Source organism: Sminthopsis crassicaudata, chromosome 1 (assembly GCF_048593235.1).
Source record: "Sminthopsis crassicaudata isolate SCR6 chromosome 1, ASM4859323v1, whole genome shotgun sequence".
Taxonomy (NCBI): Eukaryota; Metazoa; Chordata; class Mammalia; order Dasyuromorphia; family Dasyuridae; genus Sminthopsis; species Sminthopsis crassicaudata.
This window is the reverse complement of record NC_133617.1, coordinates 398,129,646-398,157,330: the sequence shown is the minus strand read 5'-3', so window position 1 is coordinate 398,157,330 and position 27,685 is coordinate 398,129,646. Positions and strand designations below refer to the sequence as shown.

Sequence of the window (27,685 nt, the reverse complement as noted above, 5' to 3'; positions counted from 1 at the left end):
CAAAATGTGTACACCCTTTGACCCAGCCATACTACTACTGGGCTTATACCCCAAGGAGCTACTAGAGAAGGGAAAGGGTCCTGTATGTGCCAAAATGTTTGTGGCAGCCCTTTTCATAGTGGCTAGAAGCTGGAAGATGAATGGATGTCCATCAATTGGAGAATGGTTGGGTAAACTATGGTATATGAATGTTATGGAATATTATTGTTCTATAAGAAATGATCAACAGGAGAAATACAGAGAGGCTTGGAGAGACTTACATCAACTGATGCTGAGTGAAATGAGCAGAACCAGAAGATCATTATACACTTCAACAATGATACTGTACGAGGATGTATGCTGATGGAAGTGGATTTCTTCAACATAGAGAAGAACTAATCCAATTCCAATTGATTAATGATGGAGAGAACCAGCTACATCCAGAAAAGGAACACTGGGAAATGAATGTAAACTGTTATTTTTACCTTCTGAATCCAATTCTTCCTGTGCAACAAAAAATTCGGTTCTACACACATATATTGTATCTAAATTATACTGTAATATATTTAACATATATAAGACTGCTTGCCATCTGGGGGAGGGGGTTGGGGGAGGAAGGGAAAAAATCTGAATAGAAGTAAGTGCAAGGGATAATGTTGTAAAAAATTACCCATGCATATGTACTGTCAAAAAATGTTATAATTATAAAATAAAATAAAAAATTAAAAAAAAAAAAAAAAGAAAAAAAAAAAAAAAAGAGTTTCAGATGCAAGAGCATAAAGGAAAGAGTTCTGTAGCCCTACTTACGTAAAATATGTAATTTCATTAGACAAACATATTCTTCAAGGTTTGCTAAACTATTATTTAGGGTAGCAAAGTGTTTAATAAACTTCAGAATGACAAACATTTAGGAACCAAAATAGACAGCTATGCTTGCCTCTTTCAGCTCTACTAACTTAATCACAGTGGATCATCAAGGCTTCTCCTTCATTTGCTTGTTAGAGGGGAAAAACCTGCAGATTGCAGGGCGAAAGATTGAGGTTGGTATTCAGGTTCTACCACTTTCTAGTTATGTGACTTGGGACAAATGAGAGACTGGCTCAATTTCCAAGCCTCCATTTGCTTATCTATAAAATGGGAATAATACCACCAAGCAATCAAAGATTTACCATGTGTGAAATGCTTTGCAAATCAAAATATTAAAAAAAAGTCAGAGATCACTATTTCCTATGAAAGACCATCCTTTAAAAAATACTTTTTTGCGCTTTTTCTTTTTTCTCACTTTACATCTCACCCCCAAAAAAGACAACCAATCAGTCCCTCCTCACTAAGAACTGGCCTACCCTCATATGCCAATATTATGAGGATTCCTTTTCTCATTACCTCTAACCAGGCTGATATTATTCTTTTCTGTCGGCTCAAACATATTGGCATAACCTTTGTCCTTCCCCTTCAGGTTCTCATAATTGATATGTTTAGAGCCCCCAAATCTCTCAAAAAACAATATGGTAATTTATAAGGTTTTCTGAAGATGGAAAAAAAAAATCTGCCACCATTCAAATAAATTCCCTCTAAAAATTATTCCTATCATTATGACTTGAAGTTATCACCATCTAAAAGACCACAAATGCATCTAAGACTTTAATTAAGGCTAAGTTTTCGGAAAACTGTTTCTGCAACCCGGATTAATAGAAGTCAATAGCTATACTTCATTACCATTCAGCTACTGGTGGTCCTCACCATAAATCCTTTGGCCTTGTTCTGATCCTGAAAGCCCATAAGTGGTCTTTCTTAAGTGATCTCTAATTAAAAACAAACTTGGCCCAGGCTGGCATGAAACCCTATTCCTGGACTTTATGCTGACCATCTTTAACCTGCTGAAGTCATTTTCAATTCTGATTCTTGTCATCTGCAATGTTAGCTATCCCTCCTAATTTGTCATATGCATATCCAGTTTAACATATCATCCACTGCTTTTATTCAAATCACTGGTAACAGTGTAACAGAAGAGTGCAGAAAAGATCCCTGGGGCATACCACTTCACAAAAGAGAAGCTGACAGTTCCACTGTCCACAGCACACAGTTGTGGGCAGCACATTTCAGAGGGAGATTGATAAACTAGATAGTCTCCAGAAGAAGACAATAAGGATGAAAAAGGTCACAACCAAATCACATGAAAAATGCAGAATGTAAAATACTTACTGCAAATAAAACAAATGTTGCCTCAATGAAAAGCTTTTTGACAAAAAAAAAAAAAAAAAAAAAAAAAAAAGCTTTGTCCAAAAAGCAAAAAAGCAAACTGGCTGCCTTTAGAAGTAATGGCAAGATTTCCTTGAAATTTAATTAATTGAAATTGAAAGTTTCAAACAATGCCTAAATGATCATCTGCTGGGTATATTAATAATAATAACTAACACTTACATGACACTTATTATGTGCCAGGTATTTTCTCTTTCACCACCTAGTCAATTAGTTGTCAAATCTTATTCAAAAAGGCAATGAATGTTATGTACCAGAAACAGTAAGGAAAGGCGGGAGAGACCTAGGATCTGCTAATCCTTCCCTACCCATATAGTTGTTCTCCCTGGACTTCTATCATGCCCACAGGTACCTCATCATCCTGCAAGATCCCACCAGCTGGGGTACTCACACTTCATCAGTATCCTTTGCCTTTCTGATGTGAGGACAGGGTGAAGAGCTCCTCCTAAAACCTCCATTTAAAGAGAGAGAGCACCAAAATCATTCATCTCTTCATTTCCCACTCAGCTGCAACAGGCTGCCATACCAGATACTTCTTCTCTTCCCCTTTTCAGCTTCCTTTTGTGTGTTTTTTTTTCCCCCAGTAGATTTTAATTTCCTTCAGGACAGGAAATGTGGTTTGGGGTTTTTCTTTTCTTTTTTTTTTTTTCATGTTTGTAAACTCAAAGTTTAACACAATGCATGGCATAGTGCCTAATAAATGTTTATTTACTAACTGACTGCTATGTTACTGTGTGACCCACAGGTCAAATCATCAAACACCTCTAGCCTTCCATAACTTCTCTTGCATCTATCCTTCTCCCATTACAGTCACCTTTCTTCATTCATGCCTCATCTATTTTTGCCCAGACTTTGGAAAGGGCCTAGTCTCTAGTCTCCTAGTCTCTCACTTCCCCTCCATCCAATTAATTTTTTTCTTAAGTTAAGTAAGAGTTTCCCCAGGCTATTCTGATCAGCAATATTATTTTAGTCAAACAAACAAACCAAAAAAAAACAACAACAAAAAAAAAAAAAACCCAAAAACTTCAAGTTCCAGTTAAAATCCTATCTTCTACAAGAAGCCTTTCCTGATCCTCCTTAATTCTAATGCCTTCCTTCTGCTGATTAACCTGCACATAGCTAGTTTGTACAGTCATTTATATGGCATCTTCCCCCCCGCCCCATTAGACTGTGAATCTTTGAGGGCTGCAACTTTTACCTTTTTTTTTTGGTACATCCAGCACTTAGCACAATTCCTGGCACAAGCATTCCTCATCGGACTTCATATATTTTATACTCCTCTTACGTATGTACAAGGCTCTCTCCATAGTAGGTGCTTAATGATCAAATCAAAGAAACAATGTTTTTTTTATTAATTATAACAGGAATGATTGATCATACTATATCTATCAATCAATCAGCCTGGGAGACTGATCCATAAGCAAGAATGACATTTGTAGAAAATAATAAATATTCAGAGGAACAGATATACTTAAAGTTTAAAATAAATATCACTAAACTGGAATCCTCTCTTCCTTCCCATTTAGGATTCTGCTGGAAAATCTTATTGAGAATAGCTTATTGTAAAGGATGTTTATTGACTCACTTCTCCATATACAACATTTTTATCTTATGGAGAATTTGAATAGCATATCCTCCATACTTGGAATGCACACCTTCCTCATCTCCACATCTTAGGATCCCTTGCTCAAGTGCCATTCTCAACCATTCTTGAGGCCTACCACCTAAGTACGAGCCTTCCTCCCCTCTCTCCAATGTACTTTGTATATATTTTATCTGTTTTTCTCTAGATGAACGTAGATTTCGTGAGAACAGAGACTGTCTTTTGTCTTTTATCTATATAGCCCTGATCAATACCTAGCTGGTAGTAAGTGCTTAATAAATTCTTGCTAACAATGAATTTGTACAGGTTATTACTTTCAAACTGTTTTTTTCACAGCAAACTCTCTTTTAGTGTGTTATCTTCCTCATTTTATTTATGAGGAAACCAAATGTTGGAGATGATCTGTGATTTGTCCAATGTACACATTGGAGTACAGGTATAGGATTTGAATTCAGGTATTTGTTTTTCTTTAAGGACTGTGCTCTATAATGTATTCCACTGCATTGGTATACTTAAAATAAAAACTGGAATTCTGATGGGGAGAGAAAAGGCAGCAATATAATCTTACTTTCTGAAAGAACAGCCCAAAAGCCCAAGGAAAAAAGCTTGGATAAAAAGGCCAAAACCTGAGCTTATTTTTGTCTTAGAAAAGCAACATAGCAAGGTCAAAGATCTGCTGAGCTGGACGTCTAGAATTTATAATGTTCCAGTAGTTTCCAATTCTAACCACAGGACCAGTGCACTATTCTGCATGCCCAGCTCTTTCAGCAGGTTGTTCACATTAATCCCAGGAACTTTATCCTTTACTGATGGTGTATTTCTTTAGTAATCAATTTAGAGGAAACTAAAACCCATAGGTTTGGAACCAGCAGAAGAGTGCTACACATTTCTCTGAGTCTTGATATATTTCATTTACAGATTGCAACAAAAGGTGGTGCTACAACAGGGTTCAGTCACTTTGTTCTGTGGGCTTAGTTGCATTCTCCCACAACAGAGTTTCAAGCTTTCCTACTCACACCAAGCCTTTGTTCACACTATTCCTTTTACCTAGAATTGCTCTTTTCCTCTAAGGACTATCCCCATCTTGCCAACAACCTACTCAACCTTTAATAAATTAGCATATGCCAATTTAATTGTCATCTCTTTTCAGAAAGCCCTCCTGACATCCTCCCCATCATACATCCAAAATGAAAATAAATAATTTCCCTCATCAGACTTCAGTGTTTGTTATACTTCTCTCATGTATATACAACGCTCTCCACATAACAGCTATCTAATAAATGTTCAGGTTTTTATTAATTACAATAGATCAAGTCTTGACAATCGGTCAGCCACTTCCTGGAAGACTGATCTGTAAAAAAGAATGCCATTTGTAAATAACAACAGGATATCTTTAGAAGGACAGAGATATCTAAAGTTTAATATAAATGGCATTGGATTGGGAGGAGGGGAAGAGTATTTTTTCATGTATTTTTCATGTATTTCACTTTCAATTATTTCATTAGTTATTATTATGGTTTTGAATTTGTTGAACTGAATAGTGATCACAAGCCATCACTTCTCCTGACAAAACATTCTTAATTCCTTCACTCAATTCACATATAACATGGTTAACAGTTTTCTCACTTTATCTCCCCATGACATACTCAATTAAGCTACCTACTAAAAAGTGACACCCAAAAGTTCTACACAGTTCTCCAAATGTAGTCTCACTGTGACAGAAGACAGCATGACTATAAACTCCTTCCTTCTGAACATTAAGTTTTCATTAATACATGTATATAACTTGCTTTCTATAGTATTTATTTGCAAATCTCCCCAATTAGGTTGTAAATTTCTTGAAGGCAGGGGCTGTCTTCTGCCTCTTTTGGCATCCCCAGAGCCTACTAGCATAGTACCAGTCACATAGCAGGCTCTTACTAAACTTACTGATACAATTTAAGAGGCAGCTAAAAGTGCTGGACTTAGAAATCAGAAGACCTGAGTTGCAATGTGATCTGACACTTACTAGCTCTATGAATGTAGGAAGGTCATCAAACTTCCTTAATGTGTTTCCTCACCTATAAAATTGATAAAGTAATAGCAATTACTTCATTGGATTGTTGTAAGGATCAAACGAGAGAATATAAAATGGTGCTTTGCACACCTTAAAGCAGTATATAAAGTCTAACTATTATTATAATTATTAAAAAGCACATTTCACTATCAGACAGGCTTATTATAGATATCTTTCTTTCAACCAGGGTCAACAGATTAATGATCTGGGTAGAAGGTTGGCCAGGTGACCCCTGATTTGTCTTTTAAAAGGCTTTGATTTTATCTAAATTACTCAATAACATTTTAAAAGTACCTTTCTATGTCCAAGTGTTTTATGCTAAGAGTTGGAGATACAAAGACAAAAATGAATAGTCTCTGCCCTCAAGAAACTTCCATTATACCAGAGGAGAGAACACACATATAGAAAAAAATATACAAAAGAAATAGATGGTAACTTGGAAGAGGTCACTTAGCAGAGGGGAATTAAGAAAGGCTTCAGTAGAAGGTGGTGTTTAAAGTGAATTCTGAAGAAAAAAGGAATTTTAAGAGAAGACTTGAGGAAAAACTTCAATCCAAGCACAGCAAGAGACCACTCACCGCAAAGGAATGGAGAAGGGCAGAAGGATGGCATTACATGTAAGGAACAATAAACAGAACAACAGTGTGACTGGATGAAAATATATAGGAAGGGGAGTAAAGTATATTAAAACTGGAGAGGTTAGCTGGAGTCACTTAAAAGTTTTCATTTGTTCCTAAAGGCAATAGGGAACATTAGATATGAGGTGGAGAAAATATGCACTTTAGGAAAATCCCTTTAGCAGCTGTGTGGATGAACTGAAGTGGGAAGAGACTAGATTTAAGCAGGGAGAACAATAGTTCAGGCAAGAGGTGATAAGACCCTAAGGACAACAACTGTGAGTACAGAAGAGGACAGATGTATGAGATGTGGAGATAAAATGACAGAATTCGTTCAGGCCAAGATGAAAGAGAGCGAAAGGCTGATGATGCTGAAGAGGGTTGGGGTCCCTTTAAGAAACTATTTCCTATTGATTTGTGATTCCTTTCAGATTAATCTGTGATTCCTTTCAGATTCCCAGACCCTCCAGGCTGAGGCACATCCTCCCCAGTCCAGGATGCCAGAGCCTTTGATTCACAAATCCTGGTCAAAAGCATCCTTTAAAATTCCAATATGAGATCCGGGGGTTGTCCTAGCCACCACTAGATGAGCCAATTTAGGCTCTCCCAGTCCCCAATGGTTCTAATCAGCTCGGGCTTCCCAACCCCCACTAAGATAGCCAATACTATAAGCGTCCATCAACTTTGCAGATGGACCTCAGGGGCTCACTCAGCTGCCAGGACTTTCCATCCACTGAGAACTGCATTCTCAGTGCAAAACTCTATTTTCAAAAAAAAAACCCAAAAACTCTATTTTCCATAAATCTGTCACTATAGAAGTCAGTCTCTGGGTAAACTGATTTCTATCTAACAAAAAGCTTTCATTTTGCAACTAATATTCCGCAATGAGTGGAATTCTTTCACTCCTAGAACCTGCAGCTGATTTAAAGAGGATTCTTAATAACTCTCATAGTCACTAACCTCTAGACCACCAGGGTCTAGACCACTCAAATAGCATCAATGCCTCAGAGTTTGGCAATCTGGGTAATTAGAAGGATACTGGTCACCTTCACAGAAAGAAGGAAATTCAGAATTAACAGTGCACTATGACTCTATTATCTATTTTCAGGTAAAAAGAAAAGCAAATAGTGATGAGGTTAAAGTCAGGTGGCAGTCAAAATAGAAACCAGAAGCTTAGATAATTCACAAACTCAGTAGCAGGTTCTGAGCAGAATGTTTCAATAAAGCACATCAATGCAAATAAAATCTTAGAGTTGCAGTGCTAATGTTACTTGGTGATAATGTCCTGTTTTTGGCCTTTATGAATAATTTTTTTTCATTCCTTGGGGGCAAGTTCTCTTGACCTAAGGAAACAGTAATTGTTCCATGTTCAATATGCAAAAATAAACAAACAAAAAGCCAGTAGGCCTAAAAAAAAAAGTTATTTGTGGATCATATTCCTCATCCTATAAAAAGACTACAATTTCAGAAACCAATTCTTTATTTAGACAACTGTCTTTTAACATTTTAAAAATAGGAAAATGCCACATTTTACCAAGGACCAATTTAAAGACTGGGCTTTAAATGCCCAGTCTGTTAACAATTCCAAACTTGGCAAAAAATGCTCATGAAAATCTGATGACTAGTTATTACATACTGAAAATTAACAGGACATGGGGAAGAGTGATGGGATGGGATGTGAGGAAAGGGAAGATCCAGTACAGAGAGTACTGAATTAAGAATTGAGAGACCAGTTAATAATTCCAACTCTGTTAATATAATTCAATGTAGGGTTCTGGGCAAGTTCAACTCTCTGGGTTCATGGGTTCATGTTCTTAGTCTTTATGATCTCTACAAAGCAGAGTCCATCTTTAGTCATTTATGATTCTCTGAGCTCATAAGAAGGGTTCAGCAAGTAGAGTTCAAAATCCCAGAGGGCAAAGGTGGTGCTTAGAAGAAGGGAGCAGGAATTTTAAAAATCAACTTTAAGATAAAAGTTTTAGATAAAAAATCAGTTTCAAAGATAAGTCTAAAAAAAGAGTCCATATTAAGGGAAGTGAAATAGACTTTCGGAAAGGCAGCATTTCAGTATATTCTAGGAGGAGAACCTAGGAATGGGATAGAGGGGTCATTCTTGGGGTTAGGCTCCAGACTTCTGTGACAAACTGACTGTTCAAAAGATATGAATAGTCCTAAAACAGTTCCTGAAAACAGAAGTTTTCAGATGAAGAAATCAAGATTATCTACAGAGACAGGGGGAAATGCTCTAAATCACCAATGATTATAGAGAGATGCAAATTAAAATTCTGAGGTAGCAACTCACACCTATCAGAGTGGCTAAGATGACAGAAAAAGAAAATGATGCATGTTGGAGATGTCAGAAAATTGGGACATTAATGCACAGACAGAGAAACATGAACTAATCCAACCATTCTGGACAGTAATTTGGAACTATGTTCATAGCATTGTAAAACTATATATACCCTGTGTTTTAACAGTACTGAAGCTGGTGGGGTCCCTTTAAGAAACTGTATTTCCTATTGATCTGTGATTCCTTTCAGATTCTCAGCCCCTCCTGGGTGAGGCATATCCTCCCCAGACAAATTGTCTTTCTAGGATGCCAGAGCCTTTGATTCAATTACAAATTCTAGTCAAAAAGCATCCTTTTGAATTCCAATAGAAGATCCAGGTTTGTCCCAGCCCCCATTCTGAGTTGCTTGGGCTCTCCCAGCCTCCACTAGTTCTGAACTGCTCTGGTTGTGCCAGCCCCCACCAAGACACCCAATATAATAAGCTTCCATCAACTAATGTCCTTTGCAGATGGACCTTGGCAGCCCTCTTTACTGCCAGAACCTTCTGTCCACTGAGAACTTCATTCTCCGTACAAAACTATTTTCCATAGTGCCACTGTAGAAGTCAGTCTCAGGGTAAACTGATTTCTATCTAATAATAAATTTTCATTTTGCAACTAATACTTGGGAATGAGTGAATTCTTTCACTCCTAAAACCTGTGGCTGATTTAAAGGGGATTCTTAATAACTTTCTTATAGCCACTAACCTCTAGACCACTAGGAATATAGACCACTCTAAAGCTCATCAGTACCAATACCTAAATCCCAAAGAGATTTCTAAAAGGGGGAGGAGGAGGAAGGAGAATACCTATCTGTACAAAAAATTTATAGCAGCTCTTTTAATGGTGGCAAAGAACTGTAAATTGAGAGGGTACCCATTAATTGAATAATAGCGAACAAGTTACAGTATATGTATATTATTGTTCCATAAGAAAGGATGAACAGGCTGATTTCAGAAAAGTTGGAAAGATTTACATGAACTGATGAAGTGAATAGAATCAAGAAAACACCTATACAGTAACAGTAATACTATATAATGACCAGCTGGGAATGACTTAGTCATAACAATACAGTGATCCACTCCAATTCCCAAAAACTCATGATAAAAAATGCTATCCACCTCCAAAGAAAGAACTAATAGAATTTAAATACAAATCAAAGCATATAGTTCTTTACATTATTCTTTTCATGGGTTTGAAGAAGGGACCCCGAAACTCTCTAAAATTCCTTGAATTGAACCCTGTGTCTGTGGGACCCCACAGAGTAAACAAGAAACAGCTTCATTCTGTTATATAGGTGGGGTTGGTTCAGTCCTGAGGTAAGCCTATTGAATTGAAGACACTCATTCAATTCAACTCAAATTCAGCCCAAGCTGAAAGTAGCCAAAGCTCCTATCAAAAAAGAGCCAATTCTAAACTCAATTCTTGGTCAGAGGTCCTGACATGCCAGGCAATGTCATGCTAGCTATGCCAAGGAAACCTCTGCCCACTGAAATAATATTCTTTTCCAGTGTTACCCTCTCTTTATCCTCACCTATTTCCCTAATGAGACTTGTCTCTCTGTTGGGAATTCTCTAAACTTCATTTCTCTGCCAGAACTCCTTCACTGAGGAATTCAGCCTTCCTATTCTTGCATAGTAAAGGCTGACTTCCAATGCCAATAATAAACCTCTTTTATCAGTCTAGCCTTTTCGGATCTGTAAATTCCTTTACAGAAAACCTCTGCACCACCAGAAGGGAGTCCCCAAAACTCCCTACCCTTGCGCCGAATCCCAAGGAGTTACAGGGGAGTCAAACCTCTCCATTTGGTTCCCTGAACCCCAATCCTGCCACTAGACCATATCATTTAATTGCCTGACCACCAGAAACCCAAATCTCATTCTGGTTGCCTAAATCTAGACCTCGTTATTTGGTTGCCTGACAAGGGAACCCCAAAACCTAAACCTTATCAGGTTTTTCCCCCATTTGAGTCTATTTCTTCTTTCACAACATGGCTAATATGTAAATATTTTGTTTGACTTTTATCAAATTGCTTACCACTCTTCAAGCAGAGAGGTGAGGAAGGGAAGGAGAAAATTTGGAACTCAAAAAGCTTTTTAAATGAATATTAAAATTTTTCTTATATATAACTGGGGAAAAATAAAATATTTTTTAAAATAAGAAATTGTGACTATTTGAAGGACTAGAGACATTCGGTCCTAAAATACATACAAAAAAAGGAGGAAAAATGACTTGCTCTGAATCTTGTACCTGCTTTTCAGAGGCCTGAGAAATGGGGAGAAGTGTTAGATTTGGAATCAGAGGACTTGTATTCAAATTCCACCTCTGCCACTCATTCTATAGGACTTTGAATAAATTAACTCATGTTCAGTCCCTTGTTCTCAGTTTCCTCACCTGTGAAATCAAGGGGTTGGATTACCTGTTCTTTAAAGTCCCTTCCAATTCTAAATCTATCACCCCTGTATGCCTGAGTGACTAGTTTTTAAGCATGCTCATTTCTTCATTCCTATTCCTATTCCACTCCTGACTTCCTGGCTGTCTCTGCAATACCCTAGCAGCATTCCTCTACTGAAAGATCTCTCTTCTCCTGAGACCCCCCTCTTCCAATTGTCAAGTTCCTCCCAGAACTTTTATTCTAACAAAGTGTTGGGTCATACATGCTTAACTCTTTTACTCCTCTCAGCCACACTCTTCATTCTCCTGGCTTCTCCATATCCCCCCACGAGTATATTCTTCCCTTCCCTTTTCAGTTCCATCTTTTTTACATGTTGTCTTCCCTCCTTAGACTATAAGCTCTTGAAGGGCAGGGACTATCTTTTTGCTTGTAGTTCTATTATATAGTTCTTTACATGTAGTTCTTTACATAGGGCTTAATAATGTTGCCTTGACTCGTGACTAATAAAACTCCTAAATCAGTGGTAGATGTATTAGACATGGCTGAAGGCAGGTCTCAAACTTTTTAATCCTCTTTCACTCTTTGTACATCCCTACATGTATCTTATGATTTAGTCAAATTTTCTTAACATACTCTATCACACTTTCCAGCTTTTGCTACCACTTAAAATTCCTTTTCCCTTTAACAGCTTCTAAAATCCTAGCCAAACAGTTCAAATATTTAAACAACATCCACTTTACAAAGAATACTAGGTATTGGAATTTAAATAAGATGTGAGTCTCATAAATAAGCCTCATGAAGTTTATGTACACATATAACACAAAATAAATGATAAAGCATTCGATCAGGGAAAGCTTCATGGAAAAGATGGCATGAACAGAACTTTAAAAGCATAAGTAGAAATTCAACCAAGAGTAATGAGGAAAGGATGATGAGGCATAAGAAATAGCCTAAGAGAATTTCCAGAAGTGGGAAAGCACAGAACATGTTCAAAGGGCAGCAAGCCCTTACAGTCTGAAGTATAGAATATGTGGCAAGGATGGCAGAAATTAGATATGGATCCATACTTAACACCATATACCAAGATAAGATCAAAATGGGTCCATGATTTAGGCATAAAGAATGAGATCATAAATAAATTAGAGGAACAGAGAATAGTCTACCTCTCAGACCTGTGGAGGAGGAAGGAATTTATGACCACAAGAGAACTAGAGATCATTATCGATCACAAAATAGAAGATTTTGATTACATCAAACTAAAAAGTTTCTGTACAAATAATACTAATGCAAACAAGATTAGAAGGGAAGTAACAAATTGGGAAAATATTTTTACAGTTAAAGGTTCTGATAAAGGTCTCATTTCCAAAATATGTAGAGAACTGACCCTAATTTATAAGAAATCAAGCCATTCTCCAATTGATAAATGGTCAAAGGATATGAACAGACAATTCTCAGATGATGAAATTGAAATTATATTCACTCATATGAAAGTGTTCCAAATCACTACTGATCAGAGAAATGCAAATTAAGACAACTCTGAGATACCACTACACACCTGTCAGATTGGCTAAGAAGACAGGAACAAATAATGATGAAAGTTGGAGGGGATGTGGGAAAACTGGGACACTGATACATTGTTGGTTGAGCTGTGAAAGAATTCTGGAGAGCAATTTGGAACTATGCCCCAAAAGTTATCAAACTGTGCATACCCTTTGATCCAGCATTGCTGCTATTGGGCTTATATCCCAAAGAAATACTGAGGAGGGGAAAGGGACCTGTATGTGCCAAAATGTTTGTGGCAGCTCTTTTCGTAGTGGCTAGAATAACTGGAAGATGAATGGATGTCCATCAATTGGAGAATGGTTGGGTAAATTATGGTATATGAAGGCTATGGAATATTATTGCTCTGTAAGAAATGACTAGCAGGAGGAATACAGAGAGGCCTGGAGAGACTTACATCAACTGATGCTGAGTGAAATGAATAGAACCAGAAGACTGCTGTCCACTTCAACAACAATGCTGTATGCAGATGTATTCTGATGGAAGTGGAAATCTTCAACATAAAGAAGATCCAACTCACTTCCAGTTGATCAATGATGGACAGAAACGACTACACCCAGAGAAGGAACACTGGGAAGTGAATGTAAATTATTAGCACTACTGTCTATCTACCCAGGTTACTTATACCTTCAGAATCTAATACTTAACGTGCAACAAGAAAATTGGATTTACACACATATATTGTATCTAGGTTATATTGTAATACATTTAATATGTATGGGATTGCCTGTCATCTAGGGGAGGGAGTAGAGGGAGGGAGGGGAAAATTTGGAAAAATGAATACAAGGGATAATGTTATAAAAAAAAATTACTCATGCATATATACTATAAAAAATTTATAATTATAAAATTAAAAAATAATAATAAAAATAAAAAAATAGAATATGTGGCAAGGGTTAAATATAAATTAGGGTACAAAGGTTAAGTAGCAGAAAGGACCTTAAATACCAGACAAAAGAATCTAAACCTTACTTGGGAGGCAACAGAAAAGCACTAAACAAAGACTTTTGGGAATGCCCGCTGAACTTATCCTCCAATCTTTAGTTCAATAGCTTCCTTCCCATTCTGGAGAAACCTTCCTGAAACATGCTCTCCTGATCAATGAGTGCTCCTACTGGTCATCCCATTTTATGGGATCCTCAATCCATGCTCATTTAATGCCCAGATTTCTCTCTGGATTCCATCACTTCTTCACTTCCCTTTCCTCTCCCTTCCCACTTCCCTTGTTCCCCTGCTAAAATACAAATTCCTTGAGGACAGGGAATGTTTTGCCTGCTTGAATTTGTGCCTCCCAACCTTAACACAGTTCTAGGCACATAATATGTACTTAATAAATGCTTCATTAAAAAAAAGTATTACCACCCACCTCCTGATAAAAAAGGAGATAGTCTCAGGATACAGAATAAGACATCTTTTAGAATGATCAATGTGGGAATTTGTTTTGCTTGACTATACATATTTGTTATAAATTTGTTTTGTTTTGGTTTGATTTTCCCCCATAATAAGAAAAAAAAGGGGGTTGGGGGAGAGTAGAGGGAAAGAGGGAAGGAGAGAGATTTTTGTTAATTAAAAAGAAAATTAAATTTTAAATAAGATTTTTAAAAAGTTTCTTACCTAGTGACATGACCAGATCAATGAATATGGTACATTTCACAGTATGAAAGATAGATTGGAAGGGAATGTGAAAGCTATCACAATAATCTAGACAAGTGTTAATAAGAGGGGCTCTGCTAGGCTAGAGGTTAGAGAGAAAAAGAAAGATACCAATATTATGCCAGAAACAGGTCTAACAGGACTTGACAAATGACTAGTTATTGATGGGTGTTGAGGTCCCTTTAAGAACCCCCCCCCTCCCATGGCTGATCTTTGATTTACAAATCCTGGTCAGTGGGCTTTCCCCATCCCCCACCGGATCTGAGCTAACTTGGGTTTTCCCAACCCCCACAGTTTAAACCCATTGAATTCTATTCAATGCTGACCCTGGCTGAAAGCCCACCAGGAAGCCTGGGACTCCACCTACCTTCAAGGTCACCAAGAGCCCCCACTATAAAAGGGGCTACTTTGGAGTCCACGTTTGCAGAAGTCCTAAGCATGGCATCCTTATGTCGGTCATGCCAAGGGTTTCTGCCCACCAGACCTAATCCAGTGCCTCTTTTATCTCTACCCTCAACTTTACTAACCTAAACTTTACTTCCAAATTCCTACAATAAACTTTTTATCAATTTTATCAATTAAATTCATTTACAGGGGACTTGTGCACCGTCACGGGACTATACTTTTGCCGACCCAAGAGGGGTTCCCCCTTCCCTAAGTCTCATCATTATGACAGGTGAAAGAGAAAAAAGAACCAAAGATCACAGTATGATGTTGGACATAGTTGGATAGGGAATGGGAATGCCACCAGCAGATAAGAAAAAAAGAACGGGTTTCAAGGAAAGATGAGCTCAGTTTTGGAACTATTAAATTTAAGGGGCCTATAAGACAGCCAAGTAAGAGATAATTAGACTTATGGAAGATTATGAGGCAGTTCAGGACAGGGAGAGCCATCTGAAAGTGATCTCTGAATAGGTGACAGCTGAAGATACGGAAGTAAATTAAGATTATGAAGGGAGAGAAAAGAGAGGAAGGAAGGTGGGGAAGGGGCGAAAGGGGCAAAAGATACAAAATGGGAAATGCTAAAGTTAAAGCACAGAGCATAGAGGATGGGTAGAAACCAGGAATAGAAAGATGGAAAGATTTATAGAGGTAGCAATAGAATCAGAAGAGGGTTTCTGAAGAAATCTCTAGAGGGTAATATAATAAGACAAATAATTCAGACAAACCAAGACCATTATATCTGGTTATCAGGACCCTGATGACCTTTGTGAGAGCTGTTTCAGAAGGGAGGTAGGGAAAGTGAGATGGTTTTCATGCTTCAAAGTTTAGAATACACCTTCTGAACTTTTATCTCCTCTTCAATCTCAAAAGGCTGACAGAAACAAATCTGCTATTAGGCAGCAATCTTGGTAAAGTCCAAATACAAAATTGAAGACAACTGAACTGGAATTTAATAAAAAAAAGGGAAAAGAAAAAGGGAAGCTTAGGAAAAAAGTCAAAAGGAAATAAATAAGAAAAAAATCCATACCTCCTCTTCCAAGTACTACTCTCCACACAATCAGCATGAAATCTCACTATAAACGATCTACTCCTTGCCTCCAACTAGACATAACTTGTTTAAAGTCTCATGGCTGCTCAGCATTTAAGACAAGAACTGAACCCAGATCTTGTGATATCAAGCTACCTACCTGTCTTTCAGGGCATAAGTTTTCTTCCATGTAAAGTGGGTAATGTCCCCAGATATTGCCCCTGATCATTCTCTTATCTCTATCTAGGCTCTCATTTATATACTAATTTATAGTTTATTTACATGATCTCATAGTCATCCTGTGATGTAGGCCAGGGAAGATATTAGGCTTGTTTTACAAATAAGAAAACTGAGGCTGAGAAACTGACTACCTACTTGGATCTGTTTCTTCCTTTAAAAACTGGGAGGATTGGAGCAGCTAGAGCAGGATTGGATTGGAGCAGTGGATAGAATACCAGCCCTGAAGTCAGGAGGACCCCGGTTCAAATTTGATCTCAGACACTTAACACTTCCTAGCTGTGTGACCCTGGGCAAGTCACTTAACCCCAATTGCCTCAGGGGGAAAAAAGTAAGAAAGAAAAAGAAAAAAGAAAAAGAATTGGGGGGATTGATCAGAATAATCTCTAAGTTCTTTTTGTTTCTAATAGTCTGTGATTCTCTTAAGGCCATTCCAGCTTTTGAGAGTTGGCCAAGATCATACAGCTAGCTGCAAAATAGCAGAGCTGGGCACTGGGCTCCTCTCCCTCCAGATCCTCAGCTTGATTTTCACAGTGCAGTTTTTCTCCTTTCTTTCCCTACCTCAGGCCAAGCCCTGACATCCCACCTCCTCTAGATTTAGCCAACCTATTCTCTTCTCTCTGTACACTTATTATTTGTACTACAACAAGCATTGTGTTGTTTTGTTACAGCACTATGTAGATTTTTGTCTCCATACAATCTTGCCAATCTCTCAACAAGCATTCATTTGGTACTTATATTTGAGACACTGGGTTAAACTGAAAATACAAAGAAAGGCACTCCCTGGTCTCAAAGAGTTGACATAATAATGGTTGAGACAACATGTAAATAACTAGGCACATGCAAGATATATACAAAGTACACAAGAAGTAACCTTTCAGAGGAAGGCACAAAACAGACTTGTATAGTTTTGTATAAGGTTGGAGACAAAAGCAGAGATTCTGAGCTGGGGAGGTCTGCATGTAATCTTGGCGACTAGCAAAATTACTGACACAATTATGCTCCGCAATTTTGGTCTTTAACGATACTGTGCCCCCTCACCATATCCTATCCCAGACTTTACCCTACTAGTGGGCTGATTCCACACTGCTTCCTCCACTTCCAGATTAGAATGCACTTCCAATAAATAGTCTTTCTACTATACTATGCTGCCTTACATGAGTGGGTTACACAGAAGCTTAGACATCAGTTAAAACAATAAAGAATATGTTGTCACAGAAATATCAGACATTTGTGCTGCAGGGCACTGGGGGAAAAAAAAGGCTCCCTCATTTTTGGGGAAGGGAATAAATTTTTTTTTTTTTTTTTTGCTGAGGCAATTGGAGTTAAGTGACTTGCCTAGGGTCACACAGCTAAGAAGCATTAAGTGTCTGAGATCAAATTTGAACTCAGGTCCTCCTGACTTCAGGGGTGGCCTAATAGCAGTATTACATTTCAAAGTATACCAGTTTTTGGAAAATAATGTCAGAAACAGCACACACCCCATACCAAAATAAGGACAAAATGGTACATGATTTAAGTATAAAGGATGATACTATAAATGCATTAGGAAAGCAAGAGACAGTTTAACTATCAAATCTTTGGAGAAGGGAAGAATTTTTCCAAAAGAACAGTATGAAATGCAAAATGGACAACTCTGATTATATTTAATTAAAAAGATTTTACACAAACAAAACCAACACAGCCAAGATTAAAAGGAAAGCATAATAGCCAGTGTTTCTGATAAAAGCCACATTTCTAAAATACATAAAGAACTATGTCAAATGTAAAAGAATGTCATTCCCCAATTGACAAATGATCATAGGACATCAACAATTTTGAAATGAAGAAATTAAAACTATCTATAGTCATATGAAAAAATGTTGTAAATCACTACTGTTCAGAGAAATGAAAATTAAGACAATTCTGAGGTACAAGTACACATCTCTCAGTCTAAGATGAAAGGAAAAAATAATGATAAATGTTGGAGGGCATGTGGGAAAACTAGGATCCTAATACATTGTTGGTAGAATTGTAAAATGATTCAACCATTCTGGAGACAATTTGGAACTATGCCCAAAGGACTATTAAACTGTGTTTTTTGAACCACCAGTATCACTATTGGCTGTTTCTCAAAGAAATCATAAAGAAGGGGAAAGGACCCGTATGTGTAAAAATGCTTGCAGCAACTCTTTTTGTGATGGCAAAGAATTGGAAAATGAGTAAATGTCCATCAACTGGGGAATGGCTGAATAAATTATAGTATTTGAAAGTAATGCAGTATTACTGTTCTATTAAAAAAAATTATGAATGAGATGATTTTAGAAAAACCTAGATTTACATAAACTGATGCTGAGCAAAACAAGCATAATCAAGAATTTATTGTACACAGTAGCAGCAAGATTATGTGATGATCAACAATGAAAAACTTGGTTCTTTTCAGCAGTTCAATGATCCATGTGCATGTGAAATAATGTATTTATGTTGAAATTGATTAATGTTTACTAATCTTGGTATACTTTTAAAAAATAACTTTTTGTTTTTATTCTTTGTTTGAAAATAAAAATAAAATAAAATGGATCTCTGCAAAGACCAGATCTTAAAAAGAAAACAAAGTACCAGGGCTGGCCTAAGTAAAGAAAGGTAGGTAGGGGCAGCTAGGTGACACGGTGAATAGAGCACCAACTCTTAAGTCAGGAGGACTTCGGTTCAAATCTGGCCTCAGACACAATGCTTTCTAGCTGTATGACCCTGGGCAAATCACTTAACACCAATTGTCTCAGAAAAAAGTAGGGACTAAGGAGTTGGTCTGAGAATCAACATGGGTTCAGTTATATGCATTACAGGAGGTAGCTAGTGGATAGAATCTGGGCCTGGAGTCAGTTAAGACCTGCCTCTTCAAATGTGGCCTCAGACACTAGTAGCTACATAATTACTGGCATTATTTTTACATAGTACTTTTTTTCATGAGGCAATTGGGATGAAGTGACTTGCCCAGGGTTACACAGTAAGTGTAAAGGGTCTGAGGCTGGATTTGAACTCAGAATTTCTTGATTTCAGGGCCAGTGCTCTATCTACTGTGTTCCAAACGAAAGAAAGAGAAGCTATCTCCAGTCATCCTGATCTATATCTTGCCATTGGACCCAGATGGCTGTAGAGGGGAAAGTGAGGCTGGTGACCTTGCATAGCCCTCCCTCCCTCAAATCCAACTCACATGCATTTCATGGTCCTCTTAGAAAATGATGGACAAACAACAAAAACCTCTGTGAGTATATGACCCTGGGCAAGTGTTTTAACCTCTCCTTGCCTTAATCCACTGAAGAAGGAAATGGCAAACCACTAATCCTTGACAAAAAAAAGTCCATAGACAGTACTGGTAACATGATACAGTCCACAAAATTATATAGAGTCAGACACAATGGAAGAACAATTACAAATACAGAAGAACAGTGATCAAGGCAATTTTGAGTAGAATATACCTAAAGATTTTCTATTTGAACATGATATTATATAAACACTAGACATGAGTTCCACATTCAAAAGCTAAATTCCTAAAAAGGCAAAGTGAATATGTACTATAAACAGCCTTGTGACACACTTAGTAGTTACTTGCTTAACTATTTAAAAGTGGCTGAATATAATGCCATTGAAGAAAATTACTAAATTTTAGACTCAAAAAAATTTTAGATTTTAAATTTAAAGAAACCTTAGTTATCATCTAGTTCAAACCTGTCATTTTAGGGATGAAAAAACTAAGACCCTATGGCCATTACTTACCCAAGGCCATAAAGAAAAATTTCATATATATACACATATATGTATATGTAGGCATCCTTCAAAGAAACCTAAATTTGGTTAGAATAAAGATATTTTGATCACAGCAGAAAAGAAATAAAAATTTATGTGCACAAGACAATAGACTGCCATTTTCCATTCCTATTTTCCTAGCAACTAACACAGTATCTTACTGGTAGGTGATTTATTAAGTCTCTCAAAACAAAATTATCATTCCAATCAGCACAGATCACCATTAAAGTCCCTAAAACAAATTCTTAATAAAAAGAGGGGAAAAACACATAGAAAAGGATACCCTGAAAAACAAATGATTAAATTATGTGCCACAAGATGTATGTAGGAAGGAAAAGTGTGGCTTATATTTCTTTCTCTTCCCCCCCCCCCCCGCCCCCAGGCTGGGGTTAAGTGACTTGCCCAGGATCACATAGCTAGGAAGTGTTAAGTGTCTGAGACCAGATTTGAACTCAGGTCCTCCTGAATTCAGGGCTGGTGCTCTATCCACTGCGCCACCTAGCTACCCCCCTGTGGCTTATATTTAGTAATCTGAAGAAAGTAGTCACCGAACAATTAAAACTAAACAAAAATGACACTGGCATGAAGTAGTGACCAAGTGTTGTTTAAACTTCCAGTGAAAAGAATTTTTTTCAGAGGACAACAGGAGGGAAAAAAACCCAAACATGTCAAATATTTTACAAGGTGAAAATTGTATTTCTAATAAGTATGTTAAGGACAGTAAGTGCTTGCCTAAACACAGCTCTGGAACCCAAAGGACTAATTGTTCCTAACTACATAAAAAGGTTTAATATTGATTTTTAATGATGAGAGTCATGGATATAGAATAGGATAAGTGAAAGATTAACTTGTTTGTTTACTTAATATGTAGCTTAGAATACCAGAAAGAATGTGAATTGAAAGTCACAGGATCTACATGTAAACCTCATCCTGCAAAAGGCTAACTAACAACTTTGGGCAGGTCACCTTCCTCAATCAGGACTACAGTTCCCTCATCTGCAAAGTGAGCAGGCAGACCAGATGATCTCTAAAATAGTCTTTTGCAGTCATTGCCTTTTCATATTAATGAAACTATTCTTTCCAAAGTTTCAATAACTTTGAAAAGGATAGTTTCTCTGCAACATTCAACACTTAAACAGTCCAATCCTTTTTTTTTTCAGCCCCTTCTTAATATCCTCTCTCTTCTCATCCATTCTGTAAATAGGACAATGTTATTTTTCTTCTCTTCCTAATCGCTTTTAGTATCCTAGACCTCAACTTCTTAAAATGTGGCTCTCTACCACATATGGGATGTTGTAACTAAATGTGGGCATAAAGAAATTATGATTACCAGTGAATGTTTGACTTCAATACCTATTTTACATACCTATATATCCAAGGTCACATAAACATTTCTTGGATAAAAAAGGGTCATAAGTGCAAAAAGTTTAAGAAGCCCTGTCCCAGACAATTCTCCTACCCCTTAAATATGGGCATGTCTCAAGGTCATAGTAGACCTTTTTCTTTGAACTCTTTACTGGAGATATGATTTATTTCCAATGCTTCAATCCTCCCCCCCCCCCATCCCCAACCATTTTAATTGAAAATTCAATTGTGGCTTTTAACAAATCCATAGCCAAATCCAGTGATATCTCTATAGGTACAAACCTATATTTGTACCCCAAAGAGATCAAAAGAATGAGGAAAAGAACTCATGTACAAAAATTTTTTAGAGGATCCCTTTTTGTAGTTACAAGGAACTCAACTAAAGAAGTGCTCTTTATTTGGGAAGTGATAATAAATTATGATAAATGAATGTAATGGGATATTATTGCAAGATGAAAAATGAAAGATGGTATCAAAGAAAGCTAAGAAAACTTGTATGAACTGATGCAGACTGAAATCAGTAGAAACAGAAGAACAAGTTATATGATAACAGCATAATCAAATGACAAACAACTTAGAAATATTTAAGTTTCTAATTAGTCCAATGACTGCTCATCACTCCAGAGAATCATTGATGAAATGTGCTGTTCACCTCTTGACTGAGTGGTGATAGACTCAGACTATAGAATAAGTCTGACTTTTGGATATGGCCTATATGGGAATTTGTTTGGCTTTACTATATATACATGTGTATGTATGTGTATGTATGTGTGTGTGTGTGTGTATATATATATATATATATATATATATATATATATATATGAATATTTGCATGTATATATGTGTGTGTTTGTATGTGAGAGAGAATATTGTTAGTTGAACCCCCCAAAAAAGTAAAATTAAAGTGATTTTAAAAATTTCTTGTGAACTAATTTCCAAATTGTGTAAAATGTGTAAAATAGGACATATTGCCTATTAAGTTTTTAACATGAAATGTTTATTACTGTTATGTCAATATATTTTTTAAAAATTTTAAAGAAAAGCTTATAGCCAAATATTTGCAGTTTCCTGCTAGATAATTTTAAAACTAAAATTATCTCCTCCTCAAAACCAGGTCTTTCTCTCAGGTACTCAGGGTTGTAACCTCTCTGATCATTCACTTCCAATTATTTGTATTCTACCTCTGAAATATCTCTTATTTTTCTCTTACTAAATTATACTTCTACAACCAAGCCAGTTCAGCCAGTCAGTCAACTTGCATGTGTTAAATGTTTGTTTTTGTATGTGTCAGGCACTATGAGAAGCACTGAGCTCAGGCCTTCATCTCTTCTTAGCTAAACAAATAATAGCCTCCTACATGGTTTTCTTGCCCAATTTATTCCATCTCCAAATTAAGCAACAAAATGCTTCACTTGTAATCCTTATAAATACATCACTATCATTATGACTGTGTCATTGGGAGGGAAGAGTGGCTTAGTGAAAAGACTAAACTTATGTTACAAGAACTGAGAAAACAACTTCTCTGGGTGTCAGCTGTCTCACTTGGAATATGAGAGGATTGGACTACATGATAGTTAAGATCCCTTTCAGCTCTAATATGCTCAAAAACCTTCGTAGCTCCCTACTAATCCAGCCCTTACCTTGTCCATTAGTGACATACCACACTCCTGCTCACATACTCTTGGGAAACTTATTTCTCATGAGTTATACACCTTTTGGATTTTAGTACTCCAGTTTTTAGTCACTACTTGGAGCATCCTTTTATTACCTTCCCCAAACATATGGTTTTCCTCCTTCTAAACTCTGCTCAAGCTTCTGTCTCCTAAAAGCCCAATAATTCGTTCTGCTATTTACTACTCAAGAATCCAAGACAAAATTATCCTACTACGAACATAACAACTGATGATGACATATGACTTTTTACATGTAGATAGCAGGGAAAGAACAATAGATCAGACAACAAACCCCAGTGAGTCAATGTCACATAAATTATTTTACCTATTACATGCACAGATTTATCCTGAGATATATAAAGATGCAGTAATGTTGATATCATTGCTGCAGGTAAAACTAGGCACTCAACAACAGCTTAAATGCTTTGAAGTCTAGTCAAATTCTCATTTAAGCATAACTATATTTTGCCATAATAAATTCTCATTACACATGAGAATTTTTTACATCTAGTCAGTCATAAATATACTGTTGCTAAGCAGCTTTTATACATTATAGCCAAAGACGTCACAATGAACAACTATTTACTATCTTTTGTGTGGGAGTGTATCTAAAATAAATACTGTGCTAAATTCATGTCAAGTTAGAACTGACACAGACATACAAAAATCTGTAACGTAGGGTTTTTTAAATGGACAAATTCTTAGCTATGAAATACTAAGCAAGTTACTTAACCTCAACTGCCTCACACACACACACACACAAAATAAACAACTACTAAATTCAAGAGATATACTCAAAAACCCTTTATTAATCACCATGTTTTTATCCAACATCTAAGATCCAAGTCCCTGACTTCAGAATTATGATAATGTAGGAAGAATTCTAAAACAACATCTTATTCTGACCTTGCTACCTAACTTTAAGGGTTTAAAAGCAAAATGCTTTTAATTGGCTTCATAAAAATATGCTAGTTGATCAAAACAATATTTGGGGGTAGCTAGTATGAAGACGAAAGTAAATGATAGAGGAACCCTTAACAGACTAAGGCTCAAGCACTTGTTCGAACTGTTCCTAAACCCCTGATTTACGCGTTGAAAATTGGCTATATGAAAACTTGCAAAATTTCAAGACAGTTGGGTTTGACCAGCATATATTAATGATATTTTGGGGAAATTATGCTACCCAGGATAAGACCTGGTAGGGACAATGGTTTTATGTTTGAGATCCTGGTTGAGGTACTCCAAGGTCAATAAAGGAAGGGACAATTTGGACTTTTTTCTTAGAAAATGTACTTCACTCCAGCTAATATAAAATCTCAAAATAGGGTACAATCAACATATGCTGGAAAATAGAATAGAAAGGAGTTTTGGGGAGAATAATGCAATGAGGAAAGTATTAGATTTGAAGTCAAAGGACCTGAATTCAAATCCTAACTTTGTTGCTTACTATGTATAATAACCTTGGATCCTTAACCCCTCTCTACTTCAATTTTTACATTTATAAAATGAAGGGTACCAGAATAGGTGTATTAAATTTCCTTCCCACTCTGAATCCTATTTTACCGGGGATATAGCTGTTCATTGGAAAGATTATCCCCTCTTTTGACAGAACAGACATAGATAAGTTGATATAATGGGAAATATCCTGTATTCTAAATGGTTTGAATGCCAGTTCTGAATGACCTTGAACAACTCACTTAATTTCTGACATTTAATTTCTTCATTTATAAAAATATTATGATACTCACAAATTACCTCACAGAGTTGTTATAAAGAATTCTATAAAGAGCTATAGAGAGGGGAAATGACATATCAGTTTCATGGTTTCCAATAATTAGAATTGCAATTAGCTCCCATAATTCCATAATGTACTTTATTGGATTACTCTATGGCTTCAAAGAGGTTCACTCCAGTTTCTGTACTTGAAGTTAGATAGCTTAAGTGTTAGTCCAGGCTCTACCATTAACTAGCTATGTGGGTAAACATTTAATACAGGTAAAATGCAATGCAATTGTCAGTTATTATTGTTGGCCATGTATTCTCAAAGTGAGTTCAATATGATTAAAATATATTTTTTTCCTTTATGTAGTTTCTGTTCAAATTCCTTTTGGATCAATGCTATTCAAAAGCTTCAACACTTCCAGCACTCACATGCTTTTATCAGAAACAATGTTCTATTTCTATATGCTGAATCTTAGAAGTCACATTTTTTTTCAGCCCAGTCTGTTAAGAATCAAATCAGAACAGTTTTATGCCCATTCCACTTGCAATAAATGAACTGTTCTTAATGGATACCTTTTAAATTGGCTCTATCATTAAGCATTTCAGTTTCTCTTTGCAAATATTAGGTTAAATAAAATACTGAAAGAACCTACTCTACTAAAATCTGATATAAACCAAGAACACAAGAAATTAATAAAGTAATACTGCCTAAGAACTTGGCAGAGGAAACTAATCTACATGACAGTTCATTTTCATATTTATAGTGGAACAAAGTTCTTCTCAAAGAAAAAGAAATTCTATGCCTGAAAACATGGATCCCTCAAAATAGTCTAGTTCGCTCCCCTCCTTTTTCGGGTGAGGAAACTCAGATTCACAAAGGTAACATATCTGATGGTATGACTCCTAATATTTTTTCATCACATTCCTTGATTTGAGACATAAGTTTCAACCCTCTCTTGCCTCCTACCACATGCCTCCTTTGAGATTTTTTACAAGTGCTGACAAAGAAAACTTCTGTTGAAATTTCAAGCCTCTCTCAGTTCCCTTAGAAATAGCTAACTTTCATCAGTAAGTACCTAGAATTCAAGGAATCATGCAAATCTAAAAATTACACATATACAACAATTATTATTTTAAAGGTTACTAAAATTACTATTTTAAAGGTTACTAAAATGAAGGTAAACTGATTTACCAAAAAATAAAAATAAAATAGAAACACTAAGAGAAGAGAAAGAAGTAAAACAAGTTAATAGGAGAGAATGTTGATGAATTTGAATAATTGCTTAATTAATCTGAATACATGCATAATTGCTTTTTCTCCTTACAAGGAAAAGTTCAATAAGAAAGGGATGGGAAATGAAGAGGTGAATATTTAAAGAAATTACTATTATGTAAAAATGAGCATCAATATTTTTTTAATTAGATGTGAAGACTAAAGAATCCTATTTCCAAAGGCAGAAATATATACTGAGTTAGGCCAAGAGTGTTTTCTTGTTCTTTTCACGTCCTCTCTCCATCCCCAGAAAACATTCTATTCTATAATGCTTACAGATTACCTGAGAAACCCGTCAGGCAGAAAACTAACGCAGAACTGCAATCTACAAGGTGCGATTTCCATCTGGTTTTAAGTTTCACAAACTCTGCGGCTGCTTCACTAACAAGCGCTTGCACTGGAGCTTTCATAGGGTTCTTTCCATTCAGAAAAATGCTATCTCACCTGCACTCACAAAAAAGGTCAGATCTGTTCTAGTAATTAGTAATTATTCGTAAACTAGTAATAATTAATTTCGCCAGAAAGTTTTAATTTACTTGTACAGTATTCTATTCCTCCTATATCATCCCCCAATTACATAAATGCATTCTCTGTTCAATAGAATGACAGTAAAACAAGATTCTGCACTGGCACTAAACTTGCGGTAGCTTCTAAGGTGAACTTTTTAACCGGCCCCTAAATTCGCTCAAAGAAAATTTACTTTCTCCAAGGAGCCCCCAGCTTTCAGGATTCCGCAGAGAGCTCGAACTTCAGGCTCGAAGGTACAACCCGAGTCCGGATCCCAACGCTCCGATGCTCTTCTCCCCCCATATTCCCCCTCCCCCAAGGCCCACTAATCTACCATTTATTTAGTCAGGTCAATTCTGCAAGCACTGATTAAGTTCCCACTGCATGCAGAACAATGCAAAGTTCAGACGAAGGCATATTTCAGTCTCTAAATGAGTATGTCTAATGTGTACGAATCCCACGGGCTGAGCGCAGGAGAGATGCGAGCAAAGAGCTTGGCGAGGGAGGGGTGAAGGGTTATCAGAGACCCGCGGGGAAGGTGATTTCCCAACCTCTCCAGTGACAGCTGGACTCCCGCTTGCGCCAGGCTCCCATTTTACAGCCCGGACTTCCAGGTCACCCCCACCCCCGAATGCTGCCCCCATCCTCCAGCCCACTCAGAAGTCCGCTCCTCGCTAATTCCCCAAGCGCCCCCTCTTTTTTTCCTCCCTCCCGCCGCCTCCGACTTCCTTCCTCCCAGCTGCCTCCCCCAGGCAGCCCTCCGTCCCCAATCCCCACCCCCACCCCGGGGCTTCCGTCCCTCCCCATTCCACGCTGGGCCCTCTCCCCCACCGTCGCCACCACCTCGGCGGATCTAACCTTGTTGGGGAGCCGGCGGCCGGGAAGGGGGAGCTTCTAGAGCATCCTGGGGGCGACGTAGCGTCGCAAGGAAAGCAGTCTCAGCCGGTGCGGGCGTTGTTATGTAACCGGCAGGAGCTCCGGCCGACGAAGCCGGCGAGCAATTAACACTTCCGCCTCCCGCGCCCGACGGCGCAGCAGATAAAGCTTATAGGCTACTAGGCAGTCGCGTGATGTGGCTGCGGTCCCGCCCAGATCCCGCCCCCCGAGTCGCCGCCGCCGCCGCCATCTTGGAAGTGGGAAAGGGAACCCGACAGATTGACGGCTTAGAGAACCACGTGTGCTAGAGACTGGAAACAATCC

General features: G+C 37.3%; 1 protein-coding gene across 2 annotated transcripts in view; it reads right to left on the bottom strand.

The window, feature by feature from the left end:
* NAA60 (N-alpha-acetyltransferase 60, NatF catalytic subunit) overlaps window positions 1-27,478 on the bottom strand; it is a 55,908-nt gene extending 28,430 nt beyond the window's left edge. For both annotated transcript variants that reach the window (XM_074279976.1, XM_074279977.1), the window contains exon 1: window positions 27,344-27,478. The gene's annotated coding sequence lies outside the window, so the exon portion shown is untranslated. The remainder of the gene's footprint in view (window positions 1-27,343) is intronic.
* Window positions 27,479-27,685: the final 207 nt, after the last annotated feature.